At 40.4% G+C, this 17449-nt stretch overlaps 1 protein-coding gene across 2 annotated transcripts in view; it reads right to left on the bottom strand.

The window, feature by feature from the left end:
* Positions 1-17449, bottom strand: part of Tp63 (tumor protein p63) — an 86845-nt gene that overhangs the window by 52854 nt on the left and 16542 nt on the right. The gene's annotated exons all lie outside the window — the stretch shown is intronic.

A 17449-nucleotide genomic window follows, 5' to 3' on the forward strand; every position in this document is an offset into this window, starting at 1 on the left:
TATCTTTGAGTTTAGCTCACACATATTCATGAAGAAAACCCCAAAGGGAAGGGTTTTATAACTGAATGAAATGCCCTACCATGGAGGATGGCAGGCTAGAGGTGGAAATGCATTTCTTCTTGTTGATTTTGAAAATGGCATGGCTATGTGATAGTTTGTGCTTTTTTTTTTCATGATTCCCAAAACTAAGAAAAAGTTGCCTCCATCTTTAAAAAACTATAGTTAGAGGCAGTCTTTTCATGCAAAGTGTTCATTCTCACTAGGGTAAAAACCAGAAAGAATGCTAAAAGAGTTAGTCCAATGTTTTCCTTTCAAAGCTGGTAAAGCGCAATAGGCCCGGCTCTCTTCATAAGCCACTTCTTCCTTCTTTCAACACTGCTTCCTCTCAGACAATTCCGATGGGGCTCAGGCCACACATAAACAGTGTGTCTCTATTCTGTCAGTTATGTGTACTTTTGGGCCTTCTATGCACAAACCAATCGCATAAATAGCCCTGCTAATCCTAGATGAAGAAATACCAAACATCTGAGGAATTCATCATTTTTGTTTGCTTGCTAATGTGGGTGTGGCAAGAAATAATCCTAAACTATGTATAGAAACGCCAATGTGACAAAAGTCAGAACAACCTCCACTGCGAACGTGGGTCTCTATTTCTGAAACACAAACTGCACTTCTTGCTCTTGTCATGGTCTGTATTCTTGGAACACCTTCCAAAGTTTGTCTCCTTGACCTCAGTCTTCCGATCTCTAAATGACCCTTAGTCATTTCCCTCCAATAGAATACAATATCTTCACCAATTACGGTTTTCCCAGGGCTTGTAAGATGGAGCTTAGTCCTTTGGGATGGTATTTCAAGATTGTAGTTCCTCCTTCTAAATCTGAGGACTTCTCTCCAGCATTATAGTCTTTCTCCAAATTCTTTGTACTGCCAGGATACTCAACTTTTCTCTATCCTTGGGTATCCAGGATACATCCATGTCTCCATGAATTTAGTCACCCTCTATCTTGAATGTCTTTTCTATGTTTACCTATAATAGTGTCCTGTTTATGACTTTAAAATCTAACATGAAATATTGGAGTCTCTGGGAAACTAGATAAATTAGTTTTTTCTGTTCTATATCATAGTTTGTTCAGACAAGAAAGAGCAAACAAAGAAACATTGAGACTTGTTGAGCGCAGCAGTGTCAAGATACAATGGCCAGACAGAGCTACCCCTTCAGACCTTTTAAGTACGCATGTTGGGATGGAATGGGAAGTCTTCGTCTACAGTTAATACTTCTAGTGAGTTTAAGTGGATAAGCAGGAGTCTGTCTGGAAGACAAAGGTGGTAGTAGGAAGGACATTCCAGAGAGATTAGAGCCCCTGTCACACTGAATTACAGCCAGCTTTATCACTTCTCAAAGATTTACTGTGAGTCCTTTGAAGAAAGAAGAGGCTAACTTATCTATTAATATGATTCCCTACAGCATCCAGCCCTCATATTAGCTAACTGATTTGTCAGGGACATGCTCAGTGGGCAGGCTCTGGACTATGGGTTTCATACAGTGACCTCTCAACAACCTTCCTGAGAGAGTATTTCTGCCTGACAGAAATGGAAATTGAATTACAGAATGGTCTAGCCACTTGTGTGGTTTTTCTATCTATGTAGATTTTCATTTTCAAGAATATCTTCTGGCCCTCATGAAATGTTCTTCGAAACTACGTGCTGTTCTATGGGTAATACCAACTAGGAGTAGAAATATGGGACAGCCAAATACTCATGTGCTTGACGAGTCCCGGGAGGCTTATTCAGATGTCAGCTTGGCTACACCAGTCTGGGGGCGAGTAACTTTGAAGTTGCCAAGAAGATCCAACTTTAAATAGAGTAACCAAAACTTTTAAGTGACGTCTTCTTTCCACATCATTATAGAGTTTTTCATATAACATTAGTTTTTAAAACTTGCTGAAAATAATGGTATTTTCCTTTTTTATTAGGAGAATTTCCTTTGATCTAGATTTCACTGGAGTTCTATCCATACTGTATTGAATTCATTTTCTTCAATCAAGACTGCACACATTTTGGAATGTCAAAAAACAAACAAACAAAAACTAGGAAATGAAAAATACATGTAGATTTACTTCCTAGAGTAAGCCATTTGCTTATATTTTGGTATTTGCAGATTCGTCTTTAAAGTGGATCTGAGCAAAGGATCAATTCAATTTCTGGGTACAGTCTCTTCTAATAGGCAAGCAAATATGATAAACTCAGATTCATTTCAGTGATGCAATACTTCCAACAATCTTCAAATCAGAGAAGGAAATTTTCTGTAGGTGTTTTTTTTTTCTTTCTTATTGCTTTTATTGGGCTATACATTTTTCTCCATGTTGTGGTGGCCGTTGGTGTTTGTACAATCTACAGTTGACTCAGCCAGTGTGGAAAGACTGGGATTTATCAGATAGGAAAGGACAAAGATGTTAGCTCGCCAGGAGAAAATTTGAATGAGTCATTTCAGAACTACTGAATTTTAAATTGCCTTAGTATTTTCTTTGCTCTTCCTTTTTTCCTCCCCATCTTCCATCCCTCTCTCTTGTCAACCTATTTCCATCTTGACAGGAACGAGTGAGAAGCAAGCTGGAGCTGGCCGGGAGGAGCAGAGCAAAAGGGCAGCAGAAGCGACAGGGGTAGGGGTGGGGGATGAGGCGGGGGAGGGTTGCTTTCCCAGGTGCTCTGGGTATCTGCTATAGAGCACGCCACCTACTTCCCCCTAGGTCGTGTGCTGAGAAATACAGAGCTGTCACACACCTAGAGAGATACACGAAACATCTACATAAAAAGCTAAGAGGACTCCCTGTTACATTCCCACAAGATATGTCCTTTTCTGAAGGAAACAAAGAAGACTACTGAGGGTAGAAATAATTGAATTTCCCTCTACTTAAATGATTTGTTCATTACTTAAGCAGACTCACTCACACCGATTTTTTGCCTCCCATCCTGATAAGTAGTTTCTAAATCAAGTTTCAGCAAAACTTCAGTGTATTTATGAGCAAAGATCTAGGTAGTTTTTTTTCTTTCTATAGAATAACTCTCATGAATATTTTAAAACTAGAAAATGTCAACTCTAAAATATGTATGTGACGTATATTTGTATCCTGATGATTAATATAGTCATGAACTAGGCATTCATTTCATATTTATAATTTGTAATTTCATACTGATACTATCAGTTTTGTAGAATGCCTCCCTAATATTTAATAGTCAGTTTGACTTTAAATACTTTAATTCTATTTCATATGGAATACCAATGTTGTCAGTTTTAAAACGAAGCTTCCAGTACATAGGCTGGTTATATAAGGAAATAATACGTGAAGGGGAATCTTCTAAAACCTTATAAATCATTTTAAGATTAGACCTGTTCAAACAGGCACTAAGGCATAAACACGTCTTGGCCCCATCCCATGCAGAATGGGTCGGCTCCAGATGTTCTCCTGCAAGCTATGTCTTGCCTAGTACAAGAACATTCATCTCCCAAACACATCATTTCACCTCCTTTGCCTGGAGACACACACACACAAACACACACACACACACACACACACACACACACACACACACCAAATCACAGGGTTTATTATTACTATTATTATCAGCTCCTAAAGAAACTCTGCTTTATTTTATATATATATATATATATATATATATATATATATATATATATATATATATTTCAACAGAGAACAGGAACTGAACATCTAATCTTTAGAATGTCACTCTCGAGTGACAGGGAGGTTTCCTTTAGCACTTCACAAGCAAATGACAATGGAGTAGTCTAACCAAGTCCTTTGTGCTTTTCTTTAAAAAAAATAATAATCCACAAAACCAAAGCCTGGGCCAGCACTGACTCATAAAACCAGAGACATTAGCTCATGGCCATGAATCAGTCATGAGAATTCTGCTGCGCCCCTCCCCTCTGTAGTGTCCTTGAGGGTAGCCAGTCCCTAAGGTCCCTAGCAGAGATAGCTTGCGACCTAGGCACTGTCGTTGGTGATCACTGAAGGTCAATGCTGCTCACGATCAAATGCTATGAACAAATTGGCAATGAGAACACCTGTTGACGGGGAGAATCCTACAGACTGAGGATATCCACAGGATATCCCAGTTAGGCGAGTCCTACAGGAAGTCTCTTATCTCCCATAATTAGCCATTCCAATGATTCCAGGAGAGAAGAAGAAGAAAAAAAAAAACCTCTACCCTCTAGACTCCCCGGGTTTTCCCTGAGGAAGAACAAAAAGGCAGAGGAGTCAGCTGTGGGGTACTCAGAAAGATTGCCTTGTACCTAAAAGCAAGAGTGAAAGGACACACTTTAGGAAGTCTTAAACTAAGTTGGATAAGAATCATCTCGCTCAACCAGAGCCTCAAGCTTAGACGTGTGAGGTTCAGTTCCCAAGTTGGGAAATGGCAAAGTTAACTGGCAGCCTCTCTTAAGGCAGAGGCAACAGTTCCCATGGATACCAACTTCCTCGTTTATAAACCACTTATACCTCATTATCTCGTGTGGCCCTCATGAAAGCCCTGGGGGTAATTATCATTATCCTCATTTTAAAGATGGGGAAACTGAGGCACCAGTGGGGCCCAGCCATTTGCCTAGATCTCACCTGGAGCGCGGCAGCCCACCATGGCTAGCAGCTATTCCCTGGGGATAAGCGATCACTCTGGAACCTTCTCTGATTCTTTCCTATTCTTCCCTCCCTGTCTGCCTAGCCCTAGAATACTGATTTTGTCATCTCCCCCTGCCTTCTCTCAGCTCTCCCAAGCCTTACAGAGTGAGTCATGTCACAAGTGAGCCTTGTGCCCACCACTTTGTGTTTGCACAACGGTTCCCTTTGATGGTCTGTCCCTTCCGGAGGCATCCACACAGGGCTGAATTCATCTGCCTTCCGTATGATCTGAGCATAATTATGCCTGGGCTTCAAAGGAATATTCCACCTGTGATTTTCAGCACCCTGCCTATAGATGTGTGTCATGGGCTTTGACCTACATAGGTGGGCAGCTGTACTCGAGCACAGCTCCCGGTGGAATGGCGGTGTCGGGGGGCAAGTACGAAGGCTTACTTAGGCTACTGGAAGGTCAACACTCCATTTATAGAGTAACCCAATGGCTTATTCAGCCTTTCCACCACTGCCTAGTGGAAAGCTCCATGACAGAAACGAGAACTATCATCCCATGGAGTCAACTCCTTAATACAGATCCCAACAATAGCTACAGTTGGGCAAGTCTAACCTAAATTCTAACCCTAAACCTACAATCCTTTCAATAAAAGCCAGTGCTCACTAGAAGCTGCAGCCTGGAATTTATACTCACTCTATTAACATCTACTAATAATATCATCTTCATATTGGGGAAGATGAAGCCAACAGAGGGACAGGGTTCTGCTGAGGCCAAATTGACAAAAGTGGAATACAACCTGGCTTCACCTAACCAACAAACCGAATTCTGCCCCTTTACTTCTTTGTCTTCTGAGGAAAGGATTTCAATTTGTTGGTTAGCTGAAGTCAGGCCTGAAGCTCTACCTTTGTCTCTTTGGCCTCTTCGTGTCTTGCGAGACTGCCAATTTTAAATATTGTATCTGCTATACCTTTTTCTCTTTTTGAAAGCAAGAATTTTGGCATTTTACTAAATTCGTAGCCTGCAAGACAGAGATACACTGTAAGAACCTCTCATTGTTTCAGGCAGTGTTTTGCTTGCTTTATGTCTCACTTCAATTTACCAGGAAGAGTTTTCATTTTAAATCAAGAGTTTATGAAATGCACTTCATTCAAAGCATTCCGTTTTCTGTTTCTGAAGTCTAAATTCCAATGTCAAACACATTATGAAAGCAACAAATTAGGACTGAGTCCATGCCCTACAGCCATATGCTCAACTGACAACTTCAAAACAAATTCTTAAGCCATTTTTTTTTTAAAAAAGAAAGAAAGAAAGAAAGAAAGAAAATCTGTTAGCTTGGGAATGCTTCTAAGCAAGCTTTAGCAGGATATAAATCCTCTGTCTGCTCATATTACACTGTGGGCAGTTCCTAGGAAAAATATACTTATTCTAATTCCCCCTTTCCTAGTTTACTTTGTTCCAAAGCTTCTTTAGAATGATGAGTATGCCTATTCCATCGAATAGCAGTGGCCAACAGATAACAATGCTACTCTGGCCATCTCTTCTTTCTGTGTATGCTCACTTCCTCCAGAAGAGACAGACCTCTGTAGTCCCTGGGCACTCAAAGGCAAACACTATGAATGGCAACATCAAATCAAAATCCCATCAAATCAGGCTATGTTTGGAATTAGTGGAAAAAAATATCCTGATCTTATAGTAAGAGACTTTCCGCTTGAAACATCACCCACCTATAAATTCAGATAAGCAAGCGGCTGAAGCAGAAGGAGAGGAGGACTTAAGCCCAGGAGCATGTGGCCAGACACGTCGGACATTGAAACGCTGTCCCATCACAACTCATCACAGTGTGTTGGAACACTGAACTCAGGACCAAAATTAAACCCTGTGATTACTCATGGGCAAAGAGTCTTAAAAGTTTGATTGCTTCTCTGTCTTCACTAAATTCAAGCAGATGTTGACTGAGACCTGCCTGGAAGTTTAAAGGCAAATTAGGAAAGTATATAAATTAGCAAAGTGTATAGAATTACATATTTCTTCATTAACCCTACCTGAAATAAATCTGAAAAGAAATTTAGTGCTCAATAGGAAACAGACTCGCAAGAGGGGGAAAAAATAGGATGTGCCCCTCTCTGTTCCCTGTCTTTTAGTTCCCAAAATAACTCAATCAAGCCTCCCAGGAGGAAAAGCGAAAGAAACAAGAAGCATGTCCTCATATCTAAATGCAAAATCACATAATAGACTATGAAATGCAGTAATTAAAGATGGAAAGTAATTGGGTTGATTTTGCATATTCCGTTTGAATTCGTTTGGGTCTCTTCCCCAAAATAGAAGTCCGTATCATAAACATACACCATTAGAGCTAGTACCATGTCTCAGACAACATCAGCTAACAAACACAATGTGTGGTTTTCAGACTTTCAAGTTTCCAGTGAGACATTCCACTTCCCCTGTCACAGCCAGAGTGCTAATCCCAGGGTGTCTCACATAATAGCTACTCTTGGGTGGGCGTTGGGGGAAGAGAAAAATATTAAAACCTGGAAGATGACTGCTAGTAAAACTTGTTTGTGTTAGCAACCCTGTGTTTATTTACTACCCAATGCAATGAGACCAGTTAAACCAATGCTTTGAAATAGTTGAATATAAAATGTTTTTGATAAGGATCATTGGACACAGTAATGAAATCAAGACACAATGAAGATTTGTTCAATGAACTAAGTGTGTTGGTTCTCTTCTGTCCATAGTGAACGATAGAATTTTCATTCTCCCTTTTTACAGGCCTATGTGTGTCTGGAGAATGTCTCAAATGTGCCCACTGATGACTCCCATATTTCAGTTTTCATATTCTGTGCTTTCTGCTCTCTCCCATTCTCACTGTTGAACACTGACCCCTCTGCATTTTTTAGACAATTTTATTTTTCATGCTATCGTCTATAGTTGCTTCTTCTAGGTCATAACTCTGAGGCCTTCAAAGCATTATGAAGTTTTTTGTGTGTTTTGTTTTATGTGATACTCACCATCACAAGCAATGGCAATCTTCACAGATCCAGTCCTACTTACACATATCTATGCATTTGTTATAGCCTGTGCTGTCCAGTCGGTACCACCTTTCTGCCATCTAACAAATGGTAGTCACAGTGAATCATGTCAAGGGAGCCTCGTTAGGAAGTGTAGGGTATTGCTACTCTAGTATTCCTATGTTAAAGATGAACATCTATATTTCCCATACTTTTGTAGGAGAAAAAAGCATCATAGCTTAAAAGGCCAGTTGTTAGGAAGGCTATCCATTCTGGATTACCAGTACATTTTGAATGCATACATTAATGGCTACCCATTTGCTTCTGGAGTAGAAATTACATGAGAAGCCTGTAATTCCTCTGAATGTGGTGTGGCGTGAGTTGGTTCCCTGTGTTCAGACCTTGAGCTACCCAACTACATCATTGCTCATGGAGCTTTGACAAGAAAGTGATGGATGCATAGTTTTGCAGTTATAGGATGGTTCTCAGGCAGACTATAAACATCTCTGAAATATGCTTCTGTTTAATCTACATATGAATGTGTAGACTTTAGGCTTTGAAGGTTGGTGAAAGTTAAATAAACTCTGTTACCATGGAAGAGGTAGAGGAATAAAAGATTAAGGATGGCCAAAGTTATCTTGTGTAACTCTTAGAAGCTGGCAATTCTATTTTGCAAAGACTGTTTTGGACAATAGGAAAAACAGATATCAACTATCTCCCTACATTCAGAGGGAATGCAGATATACTAAGGCTCTTCAACACAGCCTGTGTTTATAAATAATTGTATAGTATCTACCTTGTAGACATATGAGAATAAGCAATAGAGGGAGAGACCCCTTGCTGGTGAGGACTGGCTTGATGGAGATCATTAATCAGCACAACATGGGTAGATTTTCTAAGGACTCATTTCAACTGTGAAAGTACAGAAATAGTTCTTCCAAATTCCCGCTACGGAAAATACCTCTATTCTGTTGGCTAATCTGTTTTATCTAGTTATAAACTGTCCCAACATTTCTCAGAGGCAGCAACTGCTAGTCCCACAGTTTTGTATTTTTTTTTGTTTTGTTTTTATAAAAAGGCAGAAAGCATAGGTATAGGCTACAAACCTACTGTGTAAAGGTAAGTCTTGAGGCTAATACATTCTCTAGTCCTGAACTTCATCCCTGGTCACCAAGGCAAAGGACTAGAAGTCTCCCTGGTAGGTATTCCAAACCTTTTTCAAATCTACTAATGTTGGTGTGTCCTCTTAGACCACTCTACTTTTGGGTATAGAGCATCAGACAATGTTAGTAAGGGTATATACTTTTCAAAAAGTATATACAAAGTATATACTTTCAAAAAGTATACAAAGGGTATGTATTTTCAAATTCAATAAGAAACACTTTTTTTCTTACATGTAAGACCCTTCGTAATATGATTAGAAACAAACTCGCTCTATACACTATGTAAAAATCTAAACTTGTTGAAGACAAGTTTGAGAATATCAGTGTTTTAAGTTACTGTAATTAAATGTATTAAAATTTTAGGATATCAAAATATTGATTAAAATATTTGTCATGATGAAGCTAGCTTTAGGAAAATCAAATTCATAAAAGTAACTTCTAATATTTTACAAGTAAAACTTAACATATCTGTCAAGGCATATATGGCAGTTAAGCAAACTATAGGACTGTAAGAACGATTTTGACATTTTGTACAAGTATAGATATTTATAGCAGTAATTACTTTGATTTTATGTTACATGGTTAATCATATGCATGATTGATTTGATGGTGATTACTTGGTCAGAAATGTAAGCCAAGCGATGGTGGCGCATGCCTTTAATCCCAGCACTCAGGAGGCAGAGTCAGGCAGATATCTGTGAGTTTGAGGCCAATCTGGTCTCTAAGAGCTAGTTCCAAAATAGGCTCCAAAGCTAAAGAAAAAAAAACATATCTTACAAACACCAACAAAAAAATGTAATACTAACTTATGACACTATTTAAGTGAGAAATATGAGTTTTTCTCAAGAATACAAAGTATGAAAATGGAGTAGAAGCAATTCACATCATTTAGGACTTTATATTCACAAATATAAAAGTCCCAAATTAATACAAGATATTAGGGAAAGTACAAGAAGGGGAATCATAGATACAATGGTTAAGAACACTGACGACTCTTCCAGAGGATCCAGGTTCGGTTCCCAGCACCCACGTAGTAGCTTTCAACTTTCAGTATCTTTCATTCCAGAGGAACCAGCACCTCTTCTGGTCTCTGCAGGCACCAGGCATGTGTGTAGACAAAGCACCGAAACACATAAAATAAAAAACAACCCCTCCTTTTAAAAAGTATATATTTTCTGTTTAATATTTATACCCAACGACTTAAACATGTAGCGTGTGCTGTTTCGTGTCTTTGACATTGAGCTGGAAAACCTCAGAAATGAGGCTGAATTGCCAACATGGGAATGTTGTAGCCCAAGAAGCTAAATCAAAGCAACAAAAATCAAGGATGAGGTAATAACATGCTGTGTTTTGAAAATAGAATCTCCCAGGCTCCCAAAGCACTTCATAAACTTTAATTATACCTCAAAGCCATCTTGCCAAGGAAATATTATAATACCCATTTAACAGATGGGCAGAGACAAAACCACCTGCCCCAGTTCCTCTTGCTTAAGAATCCGTCCCCCCCCCCCCCACCCCCCACAGTGGCCTTCTGAGCACCATGTTCTCCTTAATGAGCCGTGTGCTTCGGGACCCTGTCAGATGATGCCACACATCAAATGAGAGCCTTCAAGTAATCCTTGTTCTTGTTTGCTACATCTTGGAAGCTATTCAAAGAAAAATGCAGAGAATCTTCTAAAATACTCTCCTCGTGGTATTGATTAAAATTTTCCTAAGAACATAAAAAGGCCCAATAACAACAATAACAACAACAACAACAATCCCCTAAACTTTAGAACATACCAAAGGATCCTGTTTGACTCAGGAACTTGAAATTTCAGCATTAACCCCACAGAAAACAGATGAAAACTCAGCTTCTCCGGACACAATGAAATGGCAAATGTTACGCTTGCTCATATGAACCTTCAATATAAATTCAAACTAAACGAGATGGCTCACTCTGCTTGTAAAGGAAGAATCCCTTCTTAATTTATTGCACAGTAAATTAAATGTAGGTAGACCTGCAAGATGGCTCAGCAGATAAAGGTGCTTGTCACCGACCCTGAATACCTGAGTCAGTCCCCAAGCCCTATGGTAAACGTGAGAGCCAACATGCGTGAGTTGTCCTCTGACCTCCACAGGCCCACCGTGTCATACCTGTCCACACACATATGCATGTGAAAATAAATAAAGGCTGCAGCTTGGTCTTCCAAAGAAATAAGTATAGGTTCTCTGACTACTTTAAATTTTATTTTGAGTTTCAGTTTGATGATAGGGTTAAGAATATTATTTAAAAAACCACGGGAAGGACACCGACAAAAATCCTACTCTTTGGGTGTTCCTGTGCCTAATTACAGGACCCCATGGTCTAAAACCATTCCATGTCTAGGACCTATCACGAGACTGAAAGAATCTAAGAGTTACCATTCCATTCTACAGAAGTTTCCCCTGTAGTATAGAAGGAATAGAAGGTACTAGGCAGAAAATTGGCATTATTTAAAGTCGTCCTGTATCCACCACTCCAGGAGAGCAGAAAAGCAGGGTACTGGGTGCCTGACAACATTTACAAAATTCAGCTGGCCACTTCTCATAATATCATCCCATGGAGGAAAAGGCATAGAGACCAAAGAAAAGATGAAAAACTTGGAAGCAATCTAAGTAGTATATTGATTGTTCTTGGCGTCCCTTCATGAGGCTTTATTCCAATACAGTTGCTTTAAGGCGCCCAGTGACAGATGATGGATGAACACCTTTCAGGAGAAACTCGCATGTACCCTTCATGAAATGGATAGGAAGTAGGGGGCAGACCGTGCACATGGTGGAAATGGCTCACCAGGAAGTGACAGAAACAAGAGTGTGCAGAGCTCATATATGGGAAAGTACCAACAGCAAACATCCCACAGTAAAGGGCACATCCTTCAAGGCTGATTCTGAATACACATTCATTTTAAAGGATTTCTAGTGACCTTAATGATATAGTATGTTTTTCTTGAGTCATTAAAAAATTCTTCTGGTATTATTCTCTGTTTATGCATCAATTTTCAGGTGATCTTTATTCCAGAACATGCTGTATGTGCCAATTAAAAATAAACTATCAGTTAGTAAGCTGAGAAAATTGATTTGAAGCCCGTTAAACCTCACTGCCCTCTTTTGATTATAGCTTTGGCTAATTTTAGAGTTAAGGGACAGAATTCCATAAATTCTCTAATGATAAGAGCAGAAACAAATAAAATACTTTATGCAAGTCCAGCACATACAACCATGGTTTTTATAAGATAAAATTTTATAGACATGAGAAGGTGGGAAGGATAGACAATAAAATAAACACTGTGAATGTATTGCCTGGTTACATGGAATAAGATTTCAATCTCTATTTCCCTTAAAAGGGACAGCGAATTAACACTTAATGAAATGCTGCTGATAGTAACTGATAGCTTCTACTTTAGAGGCTTGCAGCTACTTTATTCAGACTTCAAGTAACCTTCTCTTGTCTCCGTCAACACATTGCACAGAATGGAAAGTTTGCTTGGCTACTAGTTTTGTTTGGCTTATAGTATTCTACGGGAAGATATTACTGTCAGTTAAAGATCTGGAGGTGTTGCATGCAAATCAGAGTCTCTAGTTTCTCCTTAATTGTTTAATGATAGGCCTCACTTCTCCTAAGACTGCCAGCTTGGACTGTAAGGTAGAGGACCCTGCAGGCATGGTGTGTCAACCCATTTCCGTGCAGCCTTTTCACTAGTCTTCCTGGCACCAATGTCTCTAAGCTCTCTCTCCTCTGTTGTAGTCCACTGTTAGTCAAATACTCTGCGGGATGTCCAGCTTTGGGTGTCTGACTCTTGACCTTGAAAATGCATCATTCATATCATTTACAGTGATGGCATCATCAAGATGGTCTCCATATTAGCCCAGAATTCCAGGAAGGCAGAGAAACGACACGCAGAGTGGCTAGGGATCCCTATGGAACTCAGGTGGCCCCTGTCAGGGATGACTAACGAAGGAGAAGAAAGACAGGAAGATGCGGCAGAAAGAAGGTGGGGAAGAAGGGAAGGTGAAAGGAATAGGAGGAAAAGAAAGAATAAGAGAGAAAGAAAACAATAAGGGAAGTGTTTGGTGTTCTTGTTTGTAGTAGTAACAGTGATAATTAAAAAAATTATTTCTGTTGGATCAATGGTCCTTATTATATCTGCAGTAAATCAACATTAATTGTTTTAAAAGAAACTCCATGTTTCAGCCCACAAATCACTCAGTGGGAGAGTGATAAACTTTGGATTAGGTGAACTTGGACTCAGCTGACTGGCTAAGTGATAATGTTCTGGACTGAGGAACATCTCTTCTGTAACATGCTTGACCAGGGATGTGTGTAAATCCAAACCCCAAAGGCTCTCCCATTAACCATCACTGAGAGTCACCGAGCATGTTATTTGAGACAGAGTCTTAGTACTCCATGTCCTAAGGAATGGCTTGGGTAACTCATTAGTGTGCTTGATGTACAGAAAGATACGCTTACATCTTTATCATGGACAATTTATAGAACAGCTTTGCCAAGAACTAAAAATAACCTTGTTATGGGCTACCAATTTCTTTCTTGTTTCAGCAATAAAACTAACTGTCACTTAACTGTGAGACTATGCTAAGGCTGGATTAAGGCTTAAAATTTGAGGGTTGGAGTGAGCTGGGGTGTGGAGGGAGGAGAGAGAGAAAGAGTGACAAAGAGAGAGACAGAAGCCAACAGATAGACACAGAGAGTTAAAGAGACAGAACTAGAGAGAGAGAGAGAGAGACAGACAGACAGACAGAGACAAAGAGACAGCATGCTAAGAATCGAACCCAGAACCTTGTGAGTGCCAACCCTGTACTCCATCACTGTGGTGAGGCTCCAGTCCAGAAATATTTCTGCAAATCATAGACAACATGAAGAAGTTTATCATGTGCTTTGATAGGCTAGCCACAGAGTCTGCATTCCAGAGGGCCATGCAACAGGCCGGCTTGCATTTGATTTCTGCAGAGCTGGCTGCCTTTTTCTGAAAGTCTTACATTACAGGTAACCTGATGACAGGGAGTGGGCCACAGGCACGCATCACAGCCTGCCTGGCTCCCTCTGAGACTGAGACTCAATCGCTAGGATCAATGGAACTCTCCAGGGAACTAGCTGTTCCCTTTTCAAACTCCACCTCCCTAATCTCCCCACTGGCTCTAGGCAGATTCTTCAAAGCTCTGGACATAACTGGAACCCAGTATGATTAGGAAGAGCAATGGAAGAATGCTGTCCACAAACCACAGGCCAAGGCAGAAGGGCCACATCCATGGGCGGCTCATGGTAAGGCTCAGGACTGGAGAATATGGCTACACTAACTACAAACCAGGTGTCCTTAGTTTACTAAGGACCTACCACGTGTTCGACATTGTTCTGTATCTAGGTTAGGGTTTCTACCTAAGAAGTCTTGGAATTCTATAATGAGAGAAAGACACAAGAATCCAAAAGATTCTCCTCCCCAGAACAATATCATTCCTCACCTCAGTTGGAAAATAGTTAAGAAAAACAAAAACAAAAAAAAAGAGAGAGAGAGAAAATCCTAACCAGAGGGTACTCACAGAGAGCAACTCGATCTGTTCTGTTGTGAGCTGCTAATTAAATAAATAATATCACAGCTGTAAAGTGGTGTGACTGAGGTCATCGGAGGCAGCTTGGGTCTGTGGATGGCAACCTCACTGCTGCAGTCAGGAGAAAGAAAGCCCTCTGCCTGCGGAGGCAGGCTTTCTTCCCCACATTGTCGGCGATCATGGGAAGCTTTCTTCTCTGTACCACCAGTGTACGGCAGCCATCTAGCATTCTGATGTGCACCTAGGCCTCGCTTTGCTGAGCTAGTGCCCTGCTGAGCAGTGTCTCACTGAGAGCCCACCTGTCTGAAGAGAAGTCAACAGCAAAGTCTTCCATAAGTAGCATGCACCGCGTCCCCGACCATACAGGGAAGCAAAACAACATCCTAACATGTATAAATAAAATTAAAGGTCACAAATAAGTGTGTTAAATCACGAAGTTTTGTAAGTAGAAAGGGCCCATGCCTGTGCTGGCAAGGTGAGACTGCTTCAGCCTGGCAAGCTGAAGAAGCAAGACAGCCAGTAGTTGTCAGCGTTCAGAAAAGCCTGGTTCCATGGTGTGTCCTCCGCTGTGTATTTGGATAGTCGATAATTCTATAGTCCTTTGGGGCTGAAGTATGTATATTAGTATCTACAACTCATCAAAAAAATAATGGAGTTTCTCTTCTTATTTCTTTCAATTATTGCTTGTTATGACACTGCACCCTCAGCAAAACAGCAACAAACTTGCAATACAAAAAGACTCAAATTCAACTTATAAATTCAAACCCAGCCAAATTAGACTTGATGAACACATGTGTGCCTATGACTAACCGAGCACTAATAGGTACATTTACTCGTCTTGTACTCTTTACAACCAAGTATTGATACCCATGCGTGTGAGCAAAGAAAGACAGGCTCGGAGAGGGTGAGTCTGAGGGCAAGTCCACACGCTACCAGTGTGCTGCAGAGTTGAAATCTGTGCTTGTGTTTCTTGACATCTTCTAAGGACCATTGTTTCTCATTCCCTGTGACTGATGAGTCTCAGGTCAAACGCTGGGCCATTCACGCATTATTAAATAACAGGCCTCTCTCTAACTGGGAACAGTTTAATTGTGGAAATAAGAAAGTCTGAAACAAAACCGTGAACTTGTAGTTGACAGGTGTGTATGTGTGTGCAAAATAGAGTACAGGAACCTATTATCACACCTCACTTTATTTCCTTGGGAGAAATTATACATATATACTATATATAGTATATACAGCATATATACCATGTATAATATATATATATATAATATTGTTCCAGAACTAGAACAATAGCCTCTCCCGCTATTTAAAGCAGAAGTAAAGGTGCCTGTCCCCGTGCTCTGAGCATCTTAGAGGCTGGGAGTGTTTCTGAGACAAAACTCAGAAGACTCTGAAGGAAAAACATCATGTCGAGACGACACAATGCAGAGGCTCAAGGAAATATCTTATTAAAGAGTCACCGGAAGGACTAGGCTCAAAGCTGGCCTCCATTAATGACACCTGCTACTTCTGCTTCGGGTCTGTGGGAGATCCTAGCATCTTACATAGAATAACTTACTTTAAATGCATAGATGCCTAGGGAGTAAGTGCTCTGGAACACAGTCCAAAAGACTCTCTGCTTGTTGAACATCAGAGTATTGGAAGACGGCACGACAGGACACAGGGGCATCAGGATATCAGAATCCAGCTCTACAGGATGCAGGCCCGTTCCTGCATGCCTCTACCTTTTGTCAGTTAGAAAGAGTGACAATCTGGATAGCATAGGAAGGATACTATCTGGAGCGAGGGCCATGTCACAGGATTCATCTTGTGATTTATTTATTGAGGTTTCCCATTTTAAAACTGGGGGTAAAAGGCCCAGTCATGAGGCAAAAACAAGGCAAATACTTATGTAACTCTTCTTTGTGGCTCGAGAGATGACTCAGCCGTTAAGAGCCCTGACTTCTTGTCCAGAGGACCTGGGTTCAATTCCCAGCACCCACATGGCAGTGTAAAACTGTAATTCCAGTCCCAGGGATTCCAACACCCTCACAGACATACATGCAGGCAGAACATGAATGAACAGAAAATAAAAGTCAGTAATTCTTCTTTATGATGCAAAGCCTGTGCGTGATACCAGAATATGTAACATGGCCCAATAATTAGATGCTGCTATATACAAAGCATAGATATCCCTAACTAAGATATATTGTCTTCATAGGTGGTCACCTGATAAGGACTCCAGTGACCTAGAGTTTTGAAGAGATGCCTGTGATCTTGAAATAAGTCTGCTTGAGAATGAAAAATTAAATATAATAAAACTATAGTTAGTGTGCTGCAACACACTAGTGGGACTGTTATTCTATAGAGATCATAGACAACTAAACAGAGTCATCCAAGAGATGTCAAACTGTCTGGCAAGTTCCACTTCTGCATGGCAGACAGTGTACATGCTGAGAACCTAGTCAGCTCTAAAGCTTTCTGTTCTGATTATTAGTACTGTCACCTCATCTCTGACAGCACTGTCACCATCTTCGCCCTCACCAAAGCACCATGAAACTCCAGATGGCTGAAGTGACTTGGCTAAGGCCTCACTGACAGTCACACTGCCACCCAAGCTTTCTAGCCCTCACCCAGATCTCTAAACTCTAAGTGCTTACATATTTTTTCCTGTATGGGCTTCTGACACTGCTATCATAGCAAGGATATTCCATCAGTGTGTATTTCCAAATCTATGTTTTCCCAAATCTATGCTTTAAGCAGGGGAATTCCAATGCTTTTTGTGAGATGATTTGTTTCTTTGAGAGAAGGAACTTGATAGTGGGTGGCTAGGGTTTGTGTTGAACATACCAACAATTATGACCCTTGGTATAGAGTCTATATGAATAAGCACATTGGTCATAGGAAACAATGTTCATTGCTTTAAATTATTGCATGGTATTTTGTCAATCACTCCTTTTTTAGGCTGTTTTTTATTGATTTTTATTGAGCTATACAATTTTCTCTGCTCCCCTCTCTTCCTCTCCCTTCCCCTTCAACCCTCTCTCATGGTCCCCATGCTCCCAA

Source organism: Myodes glareolus, chromosome 2 (genome assembly GCF_982192425.1).
Source record: "Myodes glareolus chromosome 2, mMyoGla1.1, whole genome shotgun sequence".
Lineage (NCBI taxonomy): Eukaryota > Metazoa > Chordata > Mammalia > Rodentia > Cricetidae > Myodes > Myodes glareolus.